General features: G+C 37.3%; 1 long non-coding RNA gene across 2 annotated transcripts; it reads right to left on the bottom strand.

Annotated features, from left to right (window-relative positions):
- Window positions 1–10,279: 10,279 nt before the first annotated feature.
- On the bottom strand, window positions 10,280–23,678 carry LOC148191274 (uncharacterized). Of its 2 annotated transcripts, XR_015782925.1 has the most exons (5): window positions 23,132–23,676; window positions 18,097–20,135; window positions 12,989–18,002; window positions 12,789–12,887; window positions 10,280–10,519 (listed from the first exon to the last, which is right to left on the bottom strand). It is a non-coding gene; the product is annotated as an uncharacterized LOC148191274 (long non-coding RNA). The 2 variants fall into 2 exon arrangements; XR_015782924.1 differs by having other exon boundaries at window positions 12,789–18,002; window positions 23,132–23,678.
- Window positions 23,679–23,722: the final 44 nt, after the last annotated feature.

The raw sequence follows: 23,722 nt of genomic DNA, 5'->3' as shown, positions 1-23,722 counted from the left end.
CAGAGTGTTCTTCTTCCGGTTCGTTCGTCGAAGGAAGGTTTTTTTATCTGCTTTATTCACTATTTCTTGTAATCTGTTAAATAACTTTTTAGTGAAAAAGGTTAATCACTATTTATAGTGATTAACGACTGGACGTAGATTCTTTTGAATCGAACCAGGATAAAAATTGCTTGTGTGATTTTCTATTCCCTACACTCTTTATCTTTTACGCATATCAACTGTTTGATAAATTTTCTCTAAGAAAATTGTTTTTCTAAAATGGACCATTAAACTTGATTTGCGACCGTAACACGCTTTCCGAATATTTTATTCCGCTGCGCGACTCTATAACGGTACCGATTGTTCCAACAAGGATGTCCGACTTAATTATTATATGACATTTGTATTGAAATAATTATGCACGTTTTATAAATGATGTATTGCAAGTTAGCTCACCCTTACTTTGTTTTTGTGCATTTATCGGAAAAACCATATTTTTGGCGATGATCGTATAACGTTTTTGTTATACGGGAGCAGTTGAAGGATTGTCGCGTGATCCTGTGCAAACGAAGGAAGAGATGGAAGAACGAATTAGAAGGATTCAATGTTATCCTTGCAGTTACGTCTGAGCTTAAAACTGATGTATAGATTTTAGTATGAGGTTACGGGATGTTACCATAAATGTATTATTACAATATTTAAGTTTTGAAAAAAAATTTTAAGGGTGAATTTTTGGGATGTTACACCTTTTCTCTTCATAAACTTTAACATTTTCATCAATAGGTCCATATTTTCACAATCAGAGTCATCATCTTCTTTGGAGTTTTTCCTTTTGAAGACCTTGTATTTAAAAACAATATTCCTTTTTCTTCATTGATCCTCTTCTTCATTCAACATTCCAAGTTTAAGCTCGTGCTCCTAAAATACAGGAAAACACTAGAGGAGGTGAATAGTGTTTTTAAAAATCTTTCGCAAAGTAGTGTCTAATGGATTCTAAAAAGATAGATGATTTAACAAAGATGTTTAGACGCTAGTTTTTATGAAGGGCATATAAAGGAAAACATTTTTAAGAAGAAAAGAAATAAATCACGAATTTTATACTAGTTCACTTAACTTGAGCTACATCTAGTTCTTTCTCAAGAACTCTTAAGGGGTTTCACTAATCTTCAAGAAGATTATGCAAGTTTTACTTCTTCAAGTTTACAATAGGTATTCTCACCACTCTTGGTTCACCTAGTAAACGTGACTAGTCCAAACCACTCCTGGTATACAAGCTTTCTAACTACTTCTGGTTTCAATCATAGACAATTGTCTAGACTGTTTAACTCAAATAAGCTAAACACCAAGTATTTTATTTCTCTTCGAAATGTGCAACACAATCAGTCTTATGTGCAAATACAACTTGATAAATATCAAAGAGAAGATAAAAACAATATAATGAAATATGAGATTTTGTTATGTTTCTTTCTCTTGAAAATATAGCTTTAGAAAATATATTAATAGAGTAACAACAAACTTGTATGGGCATTCAAAGGTTGTCTATATTATCCTTTCTTTTCTTCTCTTCAAGCTTTTGTCTATTTATAGCTTTCTTGAGAGATGACTATTAGACTGAGAGGGTGACTTCATGTATAACAAATAGCCTTTTTGGTGAGAAGTCAAACTTAAGTTTACTTTGCAGAGATATAGTGTTTTGTCATAACTTTTAGCAAAACGTAGCTTGTACGATGTGTTAGAGCAAAAGTCTTCAAGGGAAACATTCCAAAAATGTTCTTCGTATCTCTCAACGTATTTTTCTTGGATGTAGTGATTTTGATAAAGTCTTTGTACTTTTGTGATCTGCAGTAATATCAAGAATAAGGTTTATAAACATCAAAACACTTTATCGTACATGCTTTTAATATTTTGAGCGTTGATAAACATTAAGATGTATAACATGTTCAAAACATTTTATAATATGTCAATTTATTAATAAATGCATCATTTAGTTAAAGCGTTCAACATATATGATCATCAAATGATGAAAAACATTAGATGCTTTATCAAAAGTTGTTTGAGATATGTAGCGTTGAGCAAGCTTTTGTTAAACGATAAATTTTGTAAACCACTTGCTTGAATAACACTATTTGAGTAAAACATATTTGAAGCTTCAGTGTTAACATTAAGATGGATGCTTTTGTCCATAAAATTCTTACTTGTAAGACGATGTCCATTTAGATGTTTAGACGTTGTTTGTAAAACTTGTTACACATATCGTCTATTAGATGATTATTTAATAAAGACTCTTTCTATCTCTAGACGATGTTTATAAAACTCTGTTCATCAAACACTATGGTCTAGAAAATGTTATTATAAGCTAGAACAAATGCTACGAAGGATGGTCTTTTTGGTGATAATGGTGCGGAAATGGTGGACAAAGGGGTGTGAAATGTGAAAACAATGGTTGAAAAGGGAAGAAGACTCACGACCTAGGGTGGTGTTATGGTGGTAGTGTGGTGTTTGAAGGCTCGAAGAGATGTTTGGCCAACTCTAAGAGGAAGGTGACTAAAAAGGTCTCAGGGTTGCTCTAGTCTTGATCTTAAAATGAGTAGTATGGCAAAAAATGGGCAGCATAACATTACTAAACATCAAAGATGATTACAAGGGAGGAGACACCTATATATATATATAAGAAAGAGTGTCTCCTAAAAATCCTAAAAGCATGATTTCTCACCCTTGCACTCATTGGCAAAAAATGAGGCCTTCTAAGGAGTGGACAAGTGTCCACAAATCCTCTCCAATGAGGGGAGGACATGTGGCCACTTACAAAGCACAATCTTCTTCATTCCTAGAGTGTCATGTGGCTACGTACTAAACTTAAATCCTCTCCAATGAAAGCATGACACATGACATATACTTTTCACAAGCCTTAAACAATCCTACCTACTTGACTGAAATACATGGCCTAAAGAAACCTATACTACTTGACCGAATACATGGCCTAAATAAACCTAAACTACTTTTTAACCTCCATGGTGGCCTATGAGAAAGAGCTTGCTTCACCTTGCATAGATGACTCTAGCTTCTTCTTCAAAGTGCTTGGGTCATGGCTAGGGATATTCCATCATATAAGGTTTTGCTTTCTACAAGTCATTTATAGTTATAGTAGGTAGAAATAAACCATTTAACATTGCATCTCAAACACCTCTATCAACAAACTCTAAAAAAATTTCATCCTAACTTTTCAGAAAGGATAATTTGTTCATAATAAGACTTAGGGTTAAATATGTTTTTAGTCCCTCAACTATCAAGCGATTTTGTTTTTCGTCCCTATTTCAAACTTTTAACGATTTGATCCCTCTTCTTAAGGAAATCATAATTTTTGGTCCTCACAAACTAACGCCGTTAAATTTAGTCTCACGTGGCTAACGATATGCCACATATGATACCAGCTTTCACATTAATCTTGTGCCACGTGGTGTGCCACTATTCACCACCCTCTTCTCCTTCTCTCCTCTTCCACCACCACCTTCCCCTTCAACTTCGTCCTCACACAAGCCCGCCACCACCAACCCCTCGCTGCTCCGTCAGGCCAGTTCCGAACTCTACGAGCGTCCCACGCGCCGCATCATCGAAGAGACCGAACAGGTCCTCGACAAGGCTCTTGCCCTGGTCCTCAAGTGTCGCGGCAACGCTCTCATGAATCGCGTGTTTACACTCAACCCTAGCGCCGCCTTCCGCAAGGTCTCCTCCCACCTTGAAAACTCCGTCGGCGACGTCTCCTGGCTCCTCCGCGTCTCGGCTGGCGACGCCGGCGGTGAGTACCTCGGGGGGCTCCCTCCCATAGCCGTGAACGAGCCGTGTCGGAGGTCGCTGCGAATTACCCTAAGTCTCAGGACCTTTTCGCTCAGCACAAGATGGTGACCTTGCTGGTTGGCCACCTCGCTTTCGAAACCGTGGAGGAACACAGTAAGTACGCTATTGTCAGCAAGAAACCCACTTCCATCCACGCCCTCGTCGTCGCCAATAGCAACACCAACAACACTAATCTCCGAAATCAAAATCACCACCCCGAAGCTGAAATTCCCACACGCATCCCGAATCCCTTCGGTGAAGGACCACGAAATCTCCACAGAGTAATCACCAGCACAATTGCAATGCACGCTCCACTATTCATCGCCGGTGTCGCCTTCCCCCAACCAGCAGCAGCACGTGATTCACAGTTGGCGACGGCGGCTAGCGCGAGGGGTTGGTGGTGGCGGGCTTGTATGAGGACGAAGTTGAAGGGGAAGGTGGTGGTGGAAGAGGAGAGAAGGAGAAGAGGGTGGTGAATAGTGGCACACCACGTGGCACAATATTAATGTGAAAGCTAGTATCATATGTGGCATACCGTTAGCCACGTGAGACTAAATTTAACGGCGTTAGTTTGTGAGGACCAAAAATTATGATTTCCTTAAGGAGAGGGATCAAATCGTTAAAAGTTTGAAATAGGGACGAAAAACAAAATCGCTTGATAGTTGAGGGACTAAAAACATATTTAACCCTAAGACTTATTAACATACTAAACTACAAGTCTTTCAATATCCTTTTACATTTTTGAGTTCTTAAACTTTCTTTTATTATCATCAAAATATCCTAATCTTTCAGTATCTTCTCTTTGCCAACAATCTTCCTTTTTTTTTATGATGATCAAAATATGTTTTAAAACTTTTTGTAATATCCTGCAAATACACAACTAAACAATAGAAAAACATAAAATGGTCCTAAAGATATTTCATAGAAAAATTACATGCTTTAATCTTTTTCTCCCTATTTTTTATCATAATTAAAAAAATTCTTTTTGCCAACACCAAGTAGACTCCAGGAGGGAAAAGTGAGTCAAAACGGACAAACATAAAAACATTGTCTTTCCTAAACAAAGTTTTCCTTATATCACTTTCACACATCTTATTTCTAACTAAGATAATGAAACTCGTTCCAAAAATTCACAGTTTTTAACAAAATAAAAACTTTTAGAATTTAAAAATCAAATTCATAGAACAAATATTGTACACAATCATCACTCTTCCGAGCAGCCTCCTCGACAAAGTGAAACACATCGCTCTTCTAAGCAACCTCACTACAAAAAAATTAATATTATGTGGAGGTTTTTATTCGAATTTGTAGGGGATTTTACCCTTTGCAAATTAATTTGTGAGGATTTTTTAAACCTCTGCAGTTAGAGTCGTCACAACCTTTTTGAAGAGGTTTATGATGACCTCTGGTATCAAATTTATATTTATGAAGTTTTTTTTTAAGGCTTTTAATTTCTTTTATTAGTGACTATTATTTTATGGAGGTTTGAAGCTTCCTTTATTTATAATTATCCACGTACATTCATAATTTCTTAATTTAATGAAATATGCTTTTTATAATAAGAAATAAATAAAATATATAAAATTGTAAAATACAAAAAAATTAATCAGAATTAATTTTATTGATGATTTGAGATAAATTACATCCATTGACAATTACACTGTAAGCATAAAAAAAATACATAATGTTAAATTGAAAACATGGACTAATGTTGTTGATCTAAACAAAGTTACTAGAAAGTTGATGATGATATCGAATGTCCTTCATGTTGTTTCCCTCTTTCAAAACATGGATTCAAATTATTTTAATGAGGGAGCTATCGGTCAAACCTTCACATGTAGATCAAAGAGATGTGTATAATCTGATTCCAACATTTTCACTTCTCTATTTAGATAATGTAGCAAATATTGTTTTCTAACTCCACCATTGATGAACATAATGTCTCAAACTAATCTTATCATGTTATCACTCAGTACATGTGTTATAAGAAGACAAAGAACTTTGGTAGGAAATTTATTTTGAAACCAGAAAGAAATTGAAGGTTCCTTCCTTTTTTTATGGAACCACTCTAGAAGACTTTTTCCTGGTATGAAACTATTATTAATTATAATTTATCAAGAATTCATTAAATGAGCTACATATATTATCAAATCAAATTCAGTAAAGACATGACAAAAACTTATTTAACAGCATGCTTGAACCCGTAGAAGTCAAGGATGTATAGTTTATTGTCGTGAAATATTTCAAGTTTGGAGAACCTCTCTAATTTCCTTAAGATGCTTGCAATCATTCACAGCGAGAGAAAATAGGCTGTGAAATTCTTTGATGCGTTCAGGAAGAAATGTGACATTACTTTCCCTTAGCCTTAAATGACTCACTTGAGCTAATTGCTTAAAACTTGCTGGGAAAAAAAATCATCATTCAAGTTGCAAGATAAAACCTAAAACTCATCTATCTTCAGAGATACTATTGAACCCACTTTTTCTTCACCTCTTCTGATGTTACCCATTGCCACCCCTTGTCTTTATAAACTCTAAAATTAGACACTTGAGCTATCAAGATATTGCTACTTAATTGAATAAAATCATAGTTCATCTCTAATTCTTGGAGTCCAATAAGATTATGAAAAGAAACTGGTAAGAAAAGAAAAGAAATTTATGCATTAAATATATTATAGATTTAAAACAAAAATAAATAGATAAATGTGAAACCCTGAATATTTAACGCACCAAATCCCACACTCTGATCACCATTAATTGCACCGTGCCACGTCAAAACCCACTCACACCCACTCTGCATGCGGTTGCCAAGTGTCACTGCTGGAACGTTCTAAAAACGTTAGTGAAGGACAAGTGGCATGCGGAGAATGGACATTCGTCCTGCGTGGGAAGAGAAAAATATTTTCTGGAAAACTCTTCTCCACTCTTCTGCATGTTTCATCTTCTTCCCAGAATTTCTGATTTCAAATTCTCTGCCTTCTCTCTAAAACCACTTCATCTTCTCTCTAAGATAACTCACCACCAACCTCTCCGATTCCGTTTCAGACACCGTAGGAACGTTCACGGCGTCGTGAGCTTTCACTGGAACCGAACGCTTTAGAGTTCTGAAAACGGTAAGTTCTCAAACTCTAAACGCTCCTTTCTGAGTTGCATGCGGACCCTGGTACAGCTGCATGTTAGAATATAAGCTAAGTCCTTCTACATTTCTTGTGGTTAGATTTAGTGAAACACTTGAGAAGCACGTTGCGGGTAGGAAACCATATTTGGACAAGTTAAAAAGCACTCGCTTAGGGAGTTCACTGCTAGACCAGGTAAGGGAAGCTTTAGTAATTTAATTGATACTTGCATGATGTGTGTGAAAGCATGAAACTGTACTGGATGTATGAACTGTATGATATTTAAGTATGCATGAACGAGTACTGTGTAATGGATGGATATGAATGATATTGTTTGAACTGTATGATTAGGATGAAACGTATGATTTGGAAAATGAATAATTTCTGTATGGTATGAGATGATAATATGAATTCTGTAATGTATGAGATTTATGGTGGAGATAAATTATAAGTTATGAATCGTATGAAAACTGTGAAGTTATTGTAGATGAAAAATCTGGAAAATATCATAGTCTTTGCTTGATAATGCACGCTCGTCATCGAACGGTCTTATACCGTTCGGTTTCCCTTGAAAATGACTTAGAATAAGAATTCTTTCATTTGGAAAGGATTCTGATTAAGAACGAGCGTCCTTTGTGTGAAGGGTTAGGTTTGAGCGTTCGGCTCAGCCTAGCGTGTCCAACGATCGTAATGAATTGAAGTACATTAGTAACGCTCGGTTTTATATTCCAGCGTTCGTCATAGGTAGCGCTTAGTCTTATACTGAGCGTTCGTCCAAATGAGCTCTCGGTCTTATATCGAGCGTTCGTTCTAATTAGTGCTCGGTCATCTACCTAGCGTTCGTCCTAAGCAGTGTTCGGTTTTATAACTGAACGCTCGTCCTTATAATTGATTCCCGAACGAACGTAAATAGCGTTCGTCCTAAATTATTAGTTGACGTTCGGTCATTGACTGGCGGTGTTGTCTCTTGAATTAAATCACGCTCGGTTTATTTATCTAAAGAAATTGTAGTGTATCTATCCCTTGGATTCAATCTAAAGTCTTTATACCTAAATTATTATAAGTATTATTCAGAACTTCTAGAGTCAATTCCCTTTAATTGAGTCAAGTATTTGTAACGTCCGTCAGAGGACTGGGGTTCGTTTCTTTTGTTCAGAAACGAGTATTTCTCCGTACTGTAATAACGTTCGTCCTTATTTTGAAAAGGATGAACGCTCGTCATTTTATGGAAGTGGAACAAATAACAGAAATGTGAATAAGAGAAAAGATTAAGATGTGCGAACGGTATTTTAAGTGAAATATTGAAAGTGGATTTTCAACGAACGTTCCAAGGAGGAACGTCTCTATGATCTGAATGTGATAAGTTGTATAGTATGACCATGGTAAAATCGCTGATGGCTGTTCATCCTGATATTCCGTGAGTGCTCGTCCTCATGTAGAGGGGAGTAGGTCATGCGTGGGAATGGCAGGAGGTCCTAGTCCTACTGAGTACTTTGGACTGATAGGGCTAACCTCGGGTGGCAGCTGATGGATGTTTCCAGTTACTACACCACCCGGGTGCACGAACGCCTGTGGTTACATGGATTCATACAGTCCGGACGGTCGGTCTTGTGAGAGTTTGGATGAGTTATTATATGCTTGGATATATATATTGTTGTATGAATTGTATGATTGATTGCATATGTTAAAGTTTATGTTGGTTGTATGAATTAAATTACCTAAGCTTACCCTTGCAATTCCTTGTGTTGTCTACTGGTTATGTACGTCCGTCTTGTCAATGCAATGATCATCCGTGTGGATGTGAGCAGACGGAGAGGCGCCACTTGAAGAAATGCTGGAAGAAGAAAATTTGGAAGACGCCAACCTTGTTGAAGTAGAGGTTAAAGCCGAGCAATAGAGCGCTCTTTTATTAGTAGTAGTCAGTAGTTCTGGATTGTATTTTGGGACGTTCGGTTACTTAGTTTTGGAAAACCGTTCGTCCAGAACTTGGAATTTTGTAGATAGATTCCGAACCCTGTATATTTTATACGTTCGGCTTTTAAGAGCTGTTGTAATTAAGACTGCACTGTTAATTCTGTAAATGTGATTAGTTCTAATTAATGGTAATTACTATTTATTGGGATGTTACAATAAATCTACACTTAATTGATGAAATTAGCATTTTAACTTTAGTAGCATTATTATTTAAATTAATATAATAAAATGAATATTTTAATGAAACTATACAAAAATATTTAGATTTAGTTTATTAAATAAAATGGTTAAAATATATGAAAAAATTACACTTAATTTGGGGTTAAATTTGTTTACACAAGATTTTGTCTTGATAAGAGATGTGAGTTATAAGTGATAATATCTTATTTATTAAAATGCAAGTAATCAACTATAAATCTTATCTTACATTTATCTTAATTATCTTTTCAATTTTTATTGAAGGATTTAGAAGCTTATAAAAGGAGACAGATTCTAGAGGGAATGCTCACCCAACTCTTTTATTCGTCTTTATATTCACACATACTATAATTCTTCTCAACTCTTACCTATTTTGAAAGTTAGAAAAAACCTTTTAAATATGGATTTCCTTCGATATTTATCAATAACTTGACGTGTATAAACTCGACTTCTTAAGAATATTATTCTTTCCACCTCGATAAATCACACTTTTTTTTCGCAAAAATAATTATTCATTTAGAAATTAGTATATTTAAGAAAATGTTTAGGAAAAAGTTATATGATTTAATTGTAAAAGTTTAATTATAAATGGGAGATAAATATAAATGTTATAATATTTGTTAACAATTATTAAAATTAGTTTTTAATTACAATCGTTAATATTAAAGCATGGGACTTTTTTATTTTCAAATAAATAAAACATATTAGAATCTATTTTTTGACGTAGAAAAATTGCCCTGACATTTTCTATATATTCGTTTGAAGCATATATAATAATTAAATATTCTATAATTAAAAAAATTGAAAAACACCGCGCCGAAAAGAAGAGCAATTAAAACTAACAAAAGTTGTATATCCCTAACAATAAATGGCCTAGGCGTTTATTAATTGAAGAAAATGGTTTTATTCAATTAGTGAAGAAAATGGGTTTTCTTTTATTTTTAATCTTACTTTCTATATTTTTTGTTCCTTTGTTCGCGTTATTCGTACTTCATATTATACTATATAATACAATTTATGCCTTTTAGATTTCATTCCATATTTTAAATAAATTTGCCTTTTAGATTCAATAAGCTGAAAGAAATTAGTTGATTATCCTTATTTTTCATGTTTTATTCATCTAAATGATGAGACTTGTAACATCCCAAAATACAGTAATTACCATAAATCAGAATTAATTACATTTAACCAATGCAGTCTTTATATTAATAAAACAAAGTTCAAAAGCCGAACGGCTTAAGTACAGAAATACAAGAAGTTAGGACGAACGGTTTTACAAAATTTAAATAACCGAACGTCCAATTCACAAACGAACATCTAAAACTAAAAAGGGAGGGCGGACGTCCTACTACTCCGCTTTCACTTCAACTTCAACTAAGTTCTCTTCCTCGATCACGTCCTCCAAGGTGGCCTCGCCTTCTGCTCACATCCACACGGATGATCATTGCAAGACAGGACGGACGTACATATACAATAGACAACACAAGGAAAACGCAAGGGTAAGCTTATATAATTTAATTCATACATCAACATATACAGTTAACATTTCTATTCACACACAGCATGTAACTTAACATAGAAATTTATAGGTTTAATCCTTTTCGACATCCCTATTTATGTACGAATGTCTCAATTGGGTCCTCGTTTTTTAAAGTGTATCAAAATGGTCCTTAATTTTGAAAATTGATATCAATTGAGTCCTTTCCGTTAAGTTGGCTGGACGGCGTTAAAAAATTGATGAGTGGATGCTGAGATGACGAACGAACGCTCGTCCACCAGCGAACGAACGCTCGTTCACCAGCGAACGAACGCTCGTCCACTAGCGAACGAACGCTCGTCGACCATCGAACGAACGGTCGTCCAGTGTGGAACGAACGGTCGTCCAGCAGTAAGAGGTCGACGAGCGTTCGTTCGCTGGTGGACGAGCGTTCGTTCGCTGGTGGACGAGCGTTCGTTCGCTGGTGGACGAGCGTTCGTTCGCTGGTGGACGAGCGTTCGTTCGTCATCTCAGCATCCACTCATCAATTTTTTTAACGCCGTCCAGCCAACTTAACGGAAAGGACTCAATTGATATCAATTTTCAAAATTAAGGACCATTTTGATACACTTTAAAAAACGAGGACCCAATTGAGACATTCGTACATAAATAGGGATGTCGAAAAGGATTAAACCAAATTTATATATATAGATATACTAGACAGACCGTCCGGACTGTATGAATCTGTGTAGCTACAGGCGTCCTTGCACCCGAGTGATGTAGTAACTAGGATACAGTCAACAGCTGCCACTCGAGGTTAGCTCTATCCAAAGTACCCCTAAGGAATAGAACCTCTTGCCATTCCCACACATGAACTACTCTCCTCTACGTGAAGATGAGTATCACGGAATATCAGGATGGACCAAGCCAGCATTAGCATAACCACAGTCATACTTTACCAAATTCCATAACCAATATATATGAGTCGTTCCTCCCTGGAACGCTCGTCCAAAATCCATAATCGTATAATCACTCAATATAGTGTTCACACTTTAAGTTCTTATAATTTATCATCGTTTTCATCTTTAGATTCAAGAGCATAAAATGACGAACGTTCAGTCCTCTGAAGAACTAGGACGAACGTCCAGAGAAAGGTATTGAACGAACGGGGAAGTATATAACGGAACGTTACTATCTGTTCGGTCAGTTAAATGAACTGACTCGTCTGGATGTACCCTGGTACTTATAGAGAATTTCATCATGAGAACCTTAGACCAGATCCAAGGAAAGAAAGAGAGTAAATAACGTTTAGGATTATCCTTGTAGCAATTCGCATACGGAAGACCGATATCAGTAATTGAACGAACGTGAAGAAAGGTGAATATTATTATACTTGAACGAACGCTAGTTTATCAAAGCGGTTATTCAATAATACGAACTCTTGGTATAAGACCGAGCGCTATTTAGGACGAACGCTTGGTATAAGACCGAGCGCTATTTAGGACGTACGCTTGGTATAAGACCGAGCGCTATTTAGAACGAACGCTTGGTATAAGATCGAGCACTATTTAGGACGAACGCTTGGTGTAAGACCGAGCGCTACTTAGGACGAACGCTTGGTATAAGACCGAGCGCTACTTATTTTAAAGTATAAGGGTGTAATTTAGTATTATTTAAATTAAGGTATATGGTATCACTATGCTGAGCCGAACGCTCAAACATAATATTTCAAATGAGGACGCTCGTTCTCGGACAGAATTCTTTCCGAATGAAAGAATTCCATTTTTAAGTCATTTACTAGGAAACCGAACGGTATAAGACCGTACGATGACGAACGCAGTTTATCATAGGGGGTAATTTACATTCAGATTTTTCATCTATCTTAACTCAATATGTCTCATACAATTCATACTTTATAATTTCATATCCATCATTAATTCACATACTTTATAGAATTCATCATATTAACAACTCATACTATACATTAATCATCCATCTTTCAATCCATACGTATCACAATCAACATACAGTTCAACCAACAGAAATCATATTCATCCAGTACAACAATGCTCGTTCAAGCATACTCATTCAGCCCATATATATATATATATATATATATATATATATATATATATATATATCATACCTTCAATCCATATCATGTTTTCATACAACATACAAGTATAAATTAAATTAATAAGCTTCCCTCACCCGGATTCGTACGCAACTTGTCCTAAACGCAAGATTTTTGGCTTCGTCCAACTACCGTTTTTCTACCCTCAATGGTCACTTAAGTTTCTTCAACTAAATCTAACCAAAGAAACGCAGAAGAAATCAGCTTATACCCTTGCATGCAACTGAATCTGGGTTCGCAGGTAATCCAGAAACGAACGTCTAGGTTGGGGGCTTACCGGTTCCAGACTCTGAAGCTGTTTGGTCCAAAATGTAGCTCACGGCGTAGGGAACGTTCCTACGGTTCTGAATGTTGAATGGAGAAGAAATGGATGAGTAACAGTAAAGAGAAGTTGAAGGCTTTCCAGAGAGAAGGTGGAGAAAAATGGAGAAATCAGTTTTGAGGAAGAAGGTGAGTGCATGCAAAGAATGGGAAGGAGTGTTTCAGAAAATTCAGTTCTCTTCCCCAAGTCAAACGGACGTTCTCTCACACGCGGACACCTGTCTTCCACTACTGATTTCAGAATGTTCCAACTTGACACATGGCAGACGTGTGGCAGATAATGTAAGTGCGTTTTAATGATACTGAGCAATGACGTGGGTGCGTTTTCAATGCACGGCAGAGTGAGTTTTAATTACTCTGAGCAGTGACGTGGTGTGCATTAACTACGATGTGACAGACATTTTGCAGGGTTAATTATCTAGGGTCTTACAAGACTAATTTTGTTCCAAAAGAAAACTATAACCCTCTATTATGACAATAAAGCTGGCTTTATTAAAAAAATTGTATAATTAGTACGTATTTTTCCAACACTGAATTATAATTTAAAAATATATTAATAACTTTTCCAAAAATGAGAGAAACATTAAAAAGAACAAATATTTTACTCATAGATAAAATGTAAGGACCGTGCGTCCTTTTTAAAAGAAGGAGATGGAGGGGGTGACAGCTGCACGTTCGTGATGGGAGAGGGGCTCCACATCCAGCAAGGAATTGGGAAAAGAAGGGAGCAGTTGCACGTTTGAAGGAAATGGAGGGGGCGCACGTTCAGCAAAAGTGGGCAGCAACAGCTGGTGGTGGGTCTCTCCACCTTGAGTGCTCCAGCTAGACTTGGCACTGAGGAATGGAAGGAACGACTGAGGTTCGTCCAGCTGGCACAGTGCATGCTTCTTCTTTCCCTTTAAGAGAAGAAACCATGAATTGAAGGGGTTGGGTTTTGCATCTGGAGGAGTTAGAGAGCTTGCTGCAAGATCTGGGAGAGGAGAAGTAGAGAGCTTTTGGAGTTGGAAGGAGATCCGCACACTGCATTTCAAGATTCAAGGAAGTCTTCAAGAGGTAAGGGGAGCTAGATCTTTTGTTTGATTGTTGATATATATTGTATTTGATGCAAATCTGGGAATTTGGGGATGAAAAATGGGGTCTCTGGGTTTCTGGAAAACCAAATGCGATTCTGCAGAATTCTGCAGAAACGTGCGCTCGTCCAAACGGTGCTCGACCAAATAGAGGTCGGCCAAAATTTCAGAACGTTCGGTGTTGTATTCTGAACGTTCGCTCGAATAGTGAACGATAGTAGTACGCCAAATCTGAGCGTTCGTCCATATGGGGTTCGACCATGTGGTCGGCCAATTTCGAACGTTCGGTCTTGATCTGATATTAATGTTCGGTTTTGTAGTAACGAGCGTCAGCTTTCGTTCTGGGTTTGTTTAGTGAAGTGTTCGGCGATCGTTTTCGTGTACTAGAGATTGTAGCCTTCGGTCTTTAATTGGATTCTTAAGTGTAAATCTCGAGCGTTCGGTTTTGCGATAATACTGATTATAAGCGTTCATCCTAAATTGTTATCTTCAGGAAGTGATCTTGAGCGTTCGTTTTGATGAATTAATGATTGTAGTCGTTCGTTTAAGTTGGTATTCTTAGGTTTGGATCTTGAGCGTTCGGTCGTGGTTTAATTCTGATTTTGAGCGTTCGTTCTTGGTTTTATTCTGATTATGAGCGTTCGGCCTTAATTTGATGTCCTAAGTTTGATTCTGAAACGTTCGTCCTTGATGAATTAGGGAATATAAGCGCTCGTTGTTAACTTGGTATTCTCGGGTAGTAATCTTGAGCGTTCGGTCTTAATTCGATAGTCTTAAGTTTGGAATATTGAGCGTTCGGTCTTCATTTGATAGTCTTAAGTTTAGATCTTGAGCGTTCGGTCTTGTTCTGTTGAGCGTTCGGTCTTGTTCTAGTGAGCGTTCGATTTTGATAAGGCATTCTCGCTTATGAGCGTTCGATTTTAATTTGGATTCTTAAGTTTGGATCATAAGCGTTCGTTCTTGGATATTTGTGATTGTGAGCGTTCGGCCATAATTGGATATTATAAATTTGAAATCTTTAACAATCGGCCTTAGTATATTAGTGAGTGTGAGCGATCGTTCTTAACTTAGTATTTTCGGGTAGTTATGTTGAACGTTCGGTCTTGATACATGTTATTAATCGTTAGCGTTCGACCTGGATCGCGTATTCTGAGGTTTAATTGGTAAGCGTTCGATCCGGGTGTATCAGTGATAATTAGCGTTTGATCTCTATCATATTTTCTCAGGCTTCAATCTTAGTGTTCGTTCAAATAGTGTTAGTCTCAGGCTTCAATCTTAGCGTTCGTCCTGGCAGGATCCATTTTGAGTGATGTGCTGTTTTAGCGTTCAGCATGATATTGTAGGAAATGATAACGTCCGTCCAAATAAGGTTCGGCCTGGTATTTGGAAATGACGTTCGTCCAAACAATGTTCGGCCGATGAAATTGGCGTTCGTCCAAATAGTGTTCGGCCTGATTGTGTTGGATCTTATAGCGTACGTCCAAATAGAGTAGTATTCTGTTAGATAGCGTTCGGCAGATGGCGTTCAATATTACGGTTTTGAGCGTTCGACCTGGTAGTGTATGATCTGATGACGTCCGTCCAAATAGTGTTCTGCCTGGTATTTGGAAATGACGTTCGTCCAGTAGCGTTCGTTCCATTCTGTTAGGAGAATAGTGCTCGTTCAGATAGCATTATACGAATATTGTTGTCTAAATTTATTTTCTCTTTAATTGAATTACGTGTACAAAGGTTTGGAATATATGCTGTGATGTGATATGTGAATATATGAAATATGATAAATTACTGTGATAATACGACTGTGAAATTAAATGAGAAATTTGAGTATGATTTGGACATCTCAGGGAGAGATGGATAAAAATGATATGTGGAGTGTTGTGTTGTTCTGTATAACTGTAGTGAACTTAGGATCGGTATGTCTATCCCTACACTCAAAGCATTGTTCATGCTCACATAGAGAAGAACAGTGTCAGTGGTGAGAGTAGAGGGAGGTCCTCGTCTATAGCCTTTGATGGCAGAGATAGGCAGGTTGGGGATTTACCTTGCTAGTGTTGGAGAAAGACCAACAGACTATGCGAGTGCACAGACTACTGTTAGTTCGACAGTTATACAAATCCGGATGAGTCGTGTATTGTGGCTTTACCTTGCATAGTGTTGGAGAGTGCCAGCAGAACTATGTAAGCGTAAAGATGAGTGATTTGTGGGTTAGATGAGTATGTCTAAAATTGTTCCTTTATATGAATCTACGTATGATGACATGAATTAACTGTGCTATATGTATAACATGCTTTTTATATCTAGCTCACCCTTGCATTGTTTGTGTTGTGTGTTGTTTGGGTATGTTTCTCTGACGATGATCATCCACTTGGATGGGAGCAGACGTTGTTGAGGAGATCCCTTTGGAGCAAGAGCTGGAGGATACTAAGGTTACGGAGTAGTCTTCTTAGGAATTTCCCATATGCACTAGTGTAGTATTTGACTCTTTAAGCTGTTCAAGTTTGAATTTCCGTTTCTTTTATTTCTGGATGACTGTAATTTCACATTTAATTACACGTCATGCTCCGACTGTTCTCTTTATTGGAATGTTGACGTCTTTATTATGTAATATTTGTTATTATATAATCGGGATGTTACATAAAATATAATAGAAATGTTGAGAATGCATTGGACCTCAGAACAGTGATGTTTAGGTCCTTTCAGAATACAGTTGCATCTAAGGTACCACTACAGTATAGTACTTAATGTTTAAGGAAAATGGTGCTACATCAAAATAATATGTTCACACCCAAATATATTATTTTAGATATATTTTCAGTTTTTTAAATCTAAATTATATTTATTTCAGTCTTCTAAATTTAAAATTACTGATATTTAGTTTAGTAATGGGAAAAACTAGTTTAGTTTCTATATTCCTATCTGTGTAAAAAAATCTGTAGACAGAGATACAATATTACGTTGTGGACAAGAAATAAATTCAAATGTTAATTTGTCACCATTTAACTGAATTTGTATTCTAAACTTACAAAATCAAAGGATAAACAAAAGTCCATAATCAAATATTGCAACTGACATTTATTTATCAATATCCCAACATAAAATAATTTGAGAAACAATACAAAAATATGAATAATAAGGTCTTAACTAGACTCAGTAGAACAATATCAAGTATAAAATATTCAAAATCCCAGGACAAGAAACAGTATTCTTGACTAGAGGATCCCATGCTTACAAGTTACAACTCATTTAAATGAAATCATGGTCAAGACTAGTACATTAAAGATGTTGCTTCTGTCAGAATCAGTAAAGACATCATAAAAGACCAAATCAATAATTTTATGATTATCAATCCAAAACAAAGTAGTTTCATATGAGCTACAATAGTTGTAGTCTTCAAGTTCAAAAACTTATTTGGACTGTCATACACTGATCTTTTACATAATACATATATCTCAACAACTTCAACAAGGATTAAGCTAAGAAAAATGAGCTTATTTCCTTGATTTTTTTTGTATGGAAAATTATGCTACAAAACTATCATATAATGTCATACCATATATCTATGTAGTTATAAATGAAAACCAAATCTAGTAGTTGTGGAGAGGCTTGATCCACCAAGACCATCAAGCTGAAAAACTAATAGCAATCACAATGATGTACAAAACAATCATCCATGGCTGGCAATTGATGCAAACAGAAACAGCTCTTTTAGAACAGATGATTGAGTGCATTGGACTTATGGGAAAGCCTCTATGTAGCTGTTGGGATGTTTGTTTCAAAAAAGTTCACCCTCAAATTCTCACTTCTGGAGAATTTACAGGTGATGAATCATATTTTTCTAGCTCCTCATCAAGCATGATCTCTACTTCCCGGCAGCTCAAACTGCAAAATGCTTTTTCACCTCTGCACGATATCAAAGGAAGTCAATATTAAAGTCATTCTGTCCATCAGAAGAACTTCAATTCAAAACACAAAAGTTGCAATAGTGTTAATCTACCTATAGAAATCATTGTTCTCTTTCTTCCTTCTCATTCACCATCTTCGTTCTAGCTCTTCCTTTTGCTTTTCGGTCTCCCTCTTCGTTGTGGTTGTCGCTTTTATGTTTTGGTTATTTTGTGTGTTGTTGAGGGTTAGTCACTCCTTTTTAACAAAGTATATTTCTACTTTGAACGAGCATTTGACAGAGAAGCACCGATCACTAATTGCAGAGATGATGGACAGAGTGTTTTATGTGAAGAACCGTCCATGAACACTAGATTTTTTTCCCCGGGAGGCATGTCCACCAATCCACCTCCAATGAAGACTTATGTGAGGATGGGGTCACGAAGGTGTTACAAGAGCAGAGTGCTTAGGACTCCTTACACTCGATTTCTTAGAATAAAATATGAGTGATATTTGTATAGATTTCTTAAGAGAAAGTAATACAAAATTGTACATATTATTAATGTTAATTGAATTTCCTTTGTTATTGTCATTGTGAAATGAGGTTTTGTTTGAATTGTTAATGAATAAAGTGACCACTTTGATTAGTATTGATGTATTTGATGGAGGAATGAAACAATGCTTGTGACATGATGAAGTTAGGTGAAGTCCTAGAACTTATACACCAAAAAACACAGTTGTAATCGATTACAACTCATTGGTAAACGATTACACGAACAAAATCCAAGATTTGTACAGAAACTTGTACTTGGGGAGTCAGCTGTGGTAACCTAGGTGACCACAGTCAAAATTTTTAATTTTTTTTGACATAAATCCAATGGTTTTCACTTGATTTTAGTGTTTAAGTGTGAGTAAAATCTGGAAAGTCATGTTTGGGCACCCCACGATTGAGGAAAGGAACAATGTTTATGAGATGAACAACTTAGATGAAGTCTTGAAACTTCTGCACCAAAAAATACACCTGTAATCGTTTACAAATCCTTGGTAAACGATTACACGAACAAAATCTAGGATTTGTACAGAAACTTGTAGTGGAGGAGTCAGTTGTGATAACCTAGGTGACCATAGTCAAAATTTTTAATTTTTTGGCATAAATCTAATGCTTTTCACTTGATTTTAGTGTTTAAGTGTGAGTAGAGGCTGGAAAGTCATGTTTGGACACCCCATGATTGAGGAAAGGAACAATTTTTATGAGATGAACAACTTAGATGAAGTCTTGAAACTTCTGCACCAAAAAATACACCTGTAATCGTTTACAGATGCTTGGTAAACGATTACACGAACAAAATCCAGGATTTGTACAGAAACTTGTAGTGGAGGAGTCAGTTGTGGTAACCTAAGTGACCATAGTCAAAATTTTTAATTTTTTGGCATAAATCCATTGGTTTTTACTTGATTTTAGTGTTTAAGTGTGAGTAGAGGCTGGAAAGTCATGTTTGGGCACCCCATGATTGAGGAAAGGAACAATGTTTATGAGATGAACAACTTAGATGAAGTCTTGAAACTTTTGCACCAAAAAATACACTTGTAATCGTTTACAGATGCTTGGTAAACGATTACATGAACAAAATCCAGGATTTGTACAGAAACTTGAATTCAATATTTTGATGACAGTGCTAACTCGAGCTTTAGTGGAAGAAGTTCATCTTCTGCAGCAATTGGACTTGGACTTGTAAGTCCTGTAGGAGTTGGAGCTGGTTTGAACCTGCAAGTGTCCACCTTTCAGTATTTGATATCGTCTATTAGTGTTCTTTTTGCTTTAATGATGTTATGACCAAAAGAGGCCCCAGTTTTAGATTGCAACTTTATACTGTTTCTGGGCCATATTTATGGTACAAGTGTAACATCTCGATTATATAATAACCAATATTATATAATAAAGACGTCAACATTCAAATATAGAGAACAGTCAGAGTATGACGTGTAATTTAAGTGTAAAATTACAATCATCCAAATTAAAGGAGTGAAAATTTAAACTTGAACAGTCGAAAGGATTGATCACTACCAGTGTTCAATCAGGAAATTTCTACGAAGACTACTCTGCAACATCAGCAACCTCCAGCTCTTGATCCAAAGGACTCTCCTCGACAGCATCTGCTCCCATCCAAGTGGATGATCATCGCCAAAGAAATATATCCAAATTGGCACACAACACAAACAATGCAAGGGTGAGCTAGATATAAAAAGCATGTTATACCAATATCACAGTTAACTCATGATATCATACATAGATTCATATAAAAGAACAATTAAAGCATACTCATTGATCCATATTTCACACACTCCCATAACATGTAAACATTCATCCAAACATGGTAAACTGACATCACAAGACTTGTTACTTTATACCCCGACTCGTCCGGACTAGAATGATTACCGAGCTATGGCGGGTCTTGCACTCGTGGTGGCTTTATGAAATTTGGGCACTCCCGCCCTGGCACTCCCGCCTTGTGAAACTTTGGCACTACCGCCTGGTGGAACTTTTGGGCACTCCCGCCCGGCCACAATCACGAGGTTAATCCATTATCACTCACCTTGGATCATATGGAAGCATCCAAGACTAGGACCTCCTGCTACTCCTCACCACATGTTCAATCCTCTCTACATGAGAAGAAAGACCATTGGAGTTTCAGGATGACCCCCAAAACTGAGCTACCATGTAATCATTCTATACACCCCAAAACACCACCATGTATCCTCTCCTTGAGGATTATGGAATTACGTCAATGAATTATACTGTTACTTTAAACCTTATCCCAATTAATGAATAACCAGATACCTCCATAATATCACATTAAATCCAACGTATTTCATACATTCACATAAATCCCATCACAGTATGTATTTTCCAAACATTTTGCACATAAGTCAATTCAAGAGAAATGAACTTAAAACCCAATATTTTCATAACACTATTTGAACGAACGTTTTCTGCCGAACGGTATTGAACGAACGCTATTTTTTTTCCTCAGACCGAACGCTATTTCACCAACACACGCCGAACGCTTTAATGGAATTCTTAGGCCGAACGCTAAAACCGATTGAACACTATTCACCGAACACAAATGCCGAACGCTACTTTGCTAATTGGACGAACGCTATAAGATTCAACAGGCCGAACACTATATGGACGAGCGTCATTTCCGAATACCAGGACGAACACTATTTGGGACGAACGTCATTTCCGAACACTAGGACGAACACTATTTGGACGAACGTCATCCAAAGAATTTGGACGAACGTCATCTAAACAATCTGGACGAACGTCATCTAAACCATTTTGACGAACGTCATCTAAATTATTTGGACGAACGTCATCTAAACAATTTGGACGAACGCTAAGATTGCAGCCTGAGATTAATTGAACGAACACTATTGAAGCCTAATAAAATATGGTCAAGATCGAACGCTATCCTTAAAAAATACACTAAGACCGAACGCTACAAACTACCTAAGAATACGGCTTTTGCACCAAAGTAGGCAAATATGCCTTCTTTATTACCAAAATAGGCAAAATTTGACCGAAAGTGAAGTCGTGGGGGGCCAAAACGACTTCAAAAGAAGAAGTCGTGCCCCCCTGCACGACTTCACACTGTTCATAGGTACAGTGTTGAAGTCGTGCATCCCAAAAACGACTTCTGGATCCTGTAATCGATTACATTGATTTGGTAATCGATTACAGAGTGTTGAAACTTTCTGAAAAAATCGCGCGCCCTGCGCCCCTTTGTTGCGTCCGAACGCGGACGATCTGTATGTGGACGAGCGTTCACTGAAAATGGACGAGCGTCCACTTCTCCTGCCGAGCGTCCACTTAGCGCATCTCGACGAGCGTCCTCTTAGCTAGATGGACGAACGTCCTCTTAGCTTTCTGGACGAGCGTTCTCTCTGCCTGGCTGGACGAGCGTCCTCTTCTGCCTGGGGGGACGAGCGTCCTCTTCTGCCTGGACGAGCGTCCGCTTCTGCCTTGCACCAAAACAACCTGGTAATCGATTACACATGTTTTGTAATCGATTACCAGTGCTTTTGGTGGCATACAAAAGTGAAGTCGTGCAGGGTGGTCATGATTTCAACATTCTGTAATCGATTACCATTACATTGTAATCGATTACAAAGTCTTGAAGTCGTTTTTGGGGTGCACGACTTCAACACTGTTGCTATGAACAGTGTGAAGTCGTGCAGGAGGGGCACGACTTCTTCATTTGAAGTCGTTTGGGCCCCCCACGACTTCCCCATTTTCGTAAATTTGGTTGAATTTGCCCATTTTGGTAATATTATAGGCAAATATGCCTAGTTTGGTGCAAAACCCTAAGAATACTTACCTCAGTATAAATAATTTACCAACACCGAACGTTCAATATTTGATTCAACACTATTTGGCCGAACGCTCATAATCAGACAACACCAAGGTCGAACGCTCTCTGCCGAACGCGAATTCCTGAATACTAAATTAAGAACGAACGCTTGTACTGTCTGATACACCAAAGCCGAACGTTTAAGATTCAAACTTAGAATATCAAATGAAGACCGAACGCTGCACTCACTAATTCACCAAAACGGACGTTCAACCTCTTAAACTAAGAATATAAAATTATACTAATACACCCAAAGGCCGAACATTCCAGATTTACACCTAAGAATATCAAATTTAGATAGCACGCTTAAATCACTGAAACCTCAAAACCGAACGCTTACTATTACACATCCAGGAACAAGTCCGAACGCTCAGGGTAGCATACCGAATCAGGGACGAACGCTCAAAATCTCTAATCTACTAAGACCGAACGTTACACTGAGTGCGAACGCGAACGCTCGTCAAACTCAAGACCGAACGCTACACTTAGAACGAACGCGAACGCTTATCTTAGAACACAAACTGAACGCTCATGCTATTTTGGCCGACCACTATTTGGTAATTTGGACGAACGTCCAATTTGGCATCAAATTGAACGAACGCGCGATCTGCAGAATTCTGCAGAATCGCACCAGAAACCCAGAAACCCAGAAAACCCAATTTTTTATCCCTTCCTTCCCAGATTTGCATCAAACACAATATATATCATCAATCAAACAAAAGATCTAGCTCCCCTTACCTCTTGAAGACTTCCTTTGTAAAATTAGTGATCCATCTTCCTCCAGACGTGCAGATCAAGATCTCCTTTCAACTTCAATGGTTCTCCACTTCTTCTCCCAGATCTTGCTGCAACAACTCCACTCTCACAAGAAGCCCAATCCCAGATCCTCCTCTCAGCTCTTCTAAAATTGGTACTGCTTCCCTTGGGTGCTCTTGGACGGCTGAAAATGGAAAAAGGGTTCCTTCCTTGTGGAAGCTCTCTCTGGTGCCAAGAAAATGAGGCCCTTCTTTTGCCAAGCTTCCCCCGTAAAGTGCTCCTCTCCTTTTCTCTCTTCCCCTCATAATTGCACTCCAATAATGCACTCCTAATCATGTAAGAAGTGGGTGTCCCCACCACTAAGAAAATGAGGTCCTTACAACAAGTCTACCCGTTACATGCCACTTCGTATGGTGTATTTGGGGTCATTCTTGGTAGGTAGTTGCAGAAATTTAGTGCTTTAGCTGGAGAATACAAATGATTCGAGATATACCATTGCCAAAAATGTAATCAATTTATTAGTAGTGACTAATGTCATTTCAACTGACTTTTTGCAAACTCTTAAAGCTATAC

This window comes from Vigna umbellata, chromosome 11 (assembly GCF_029865625.1).
Source record: "Vigna umbellata cultivar VRB3 chromosome 11, Vumbellata_1.0, whole genome shotgun sequence".
Taxonomy (NCBI): domain Eukaryota; kingdom Viridiplantae; phylum Streptophyta; class Magnoliopsida; order Fabales; family Fabaceae; genus Vigna; species Vigna umbellata.
Note: the sequence above shows the minus strand (reverse complement) of the source record. Positions and strands in the feature narration are given on the sequence as shown.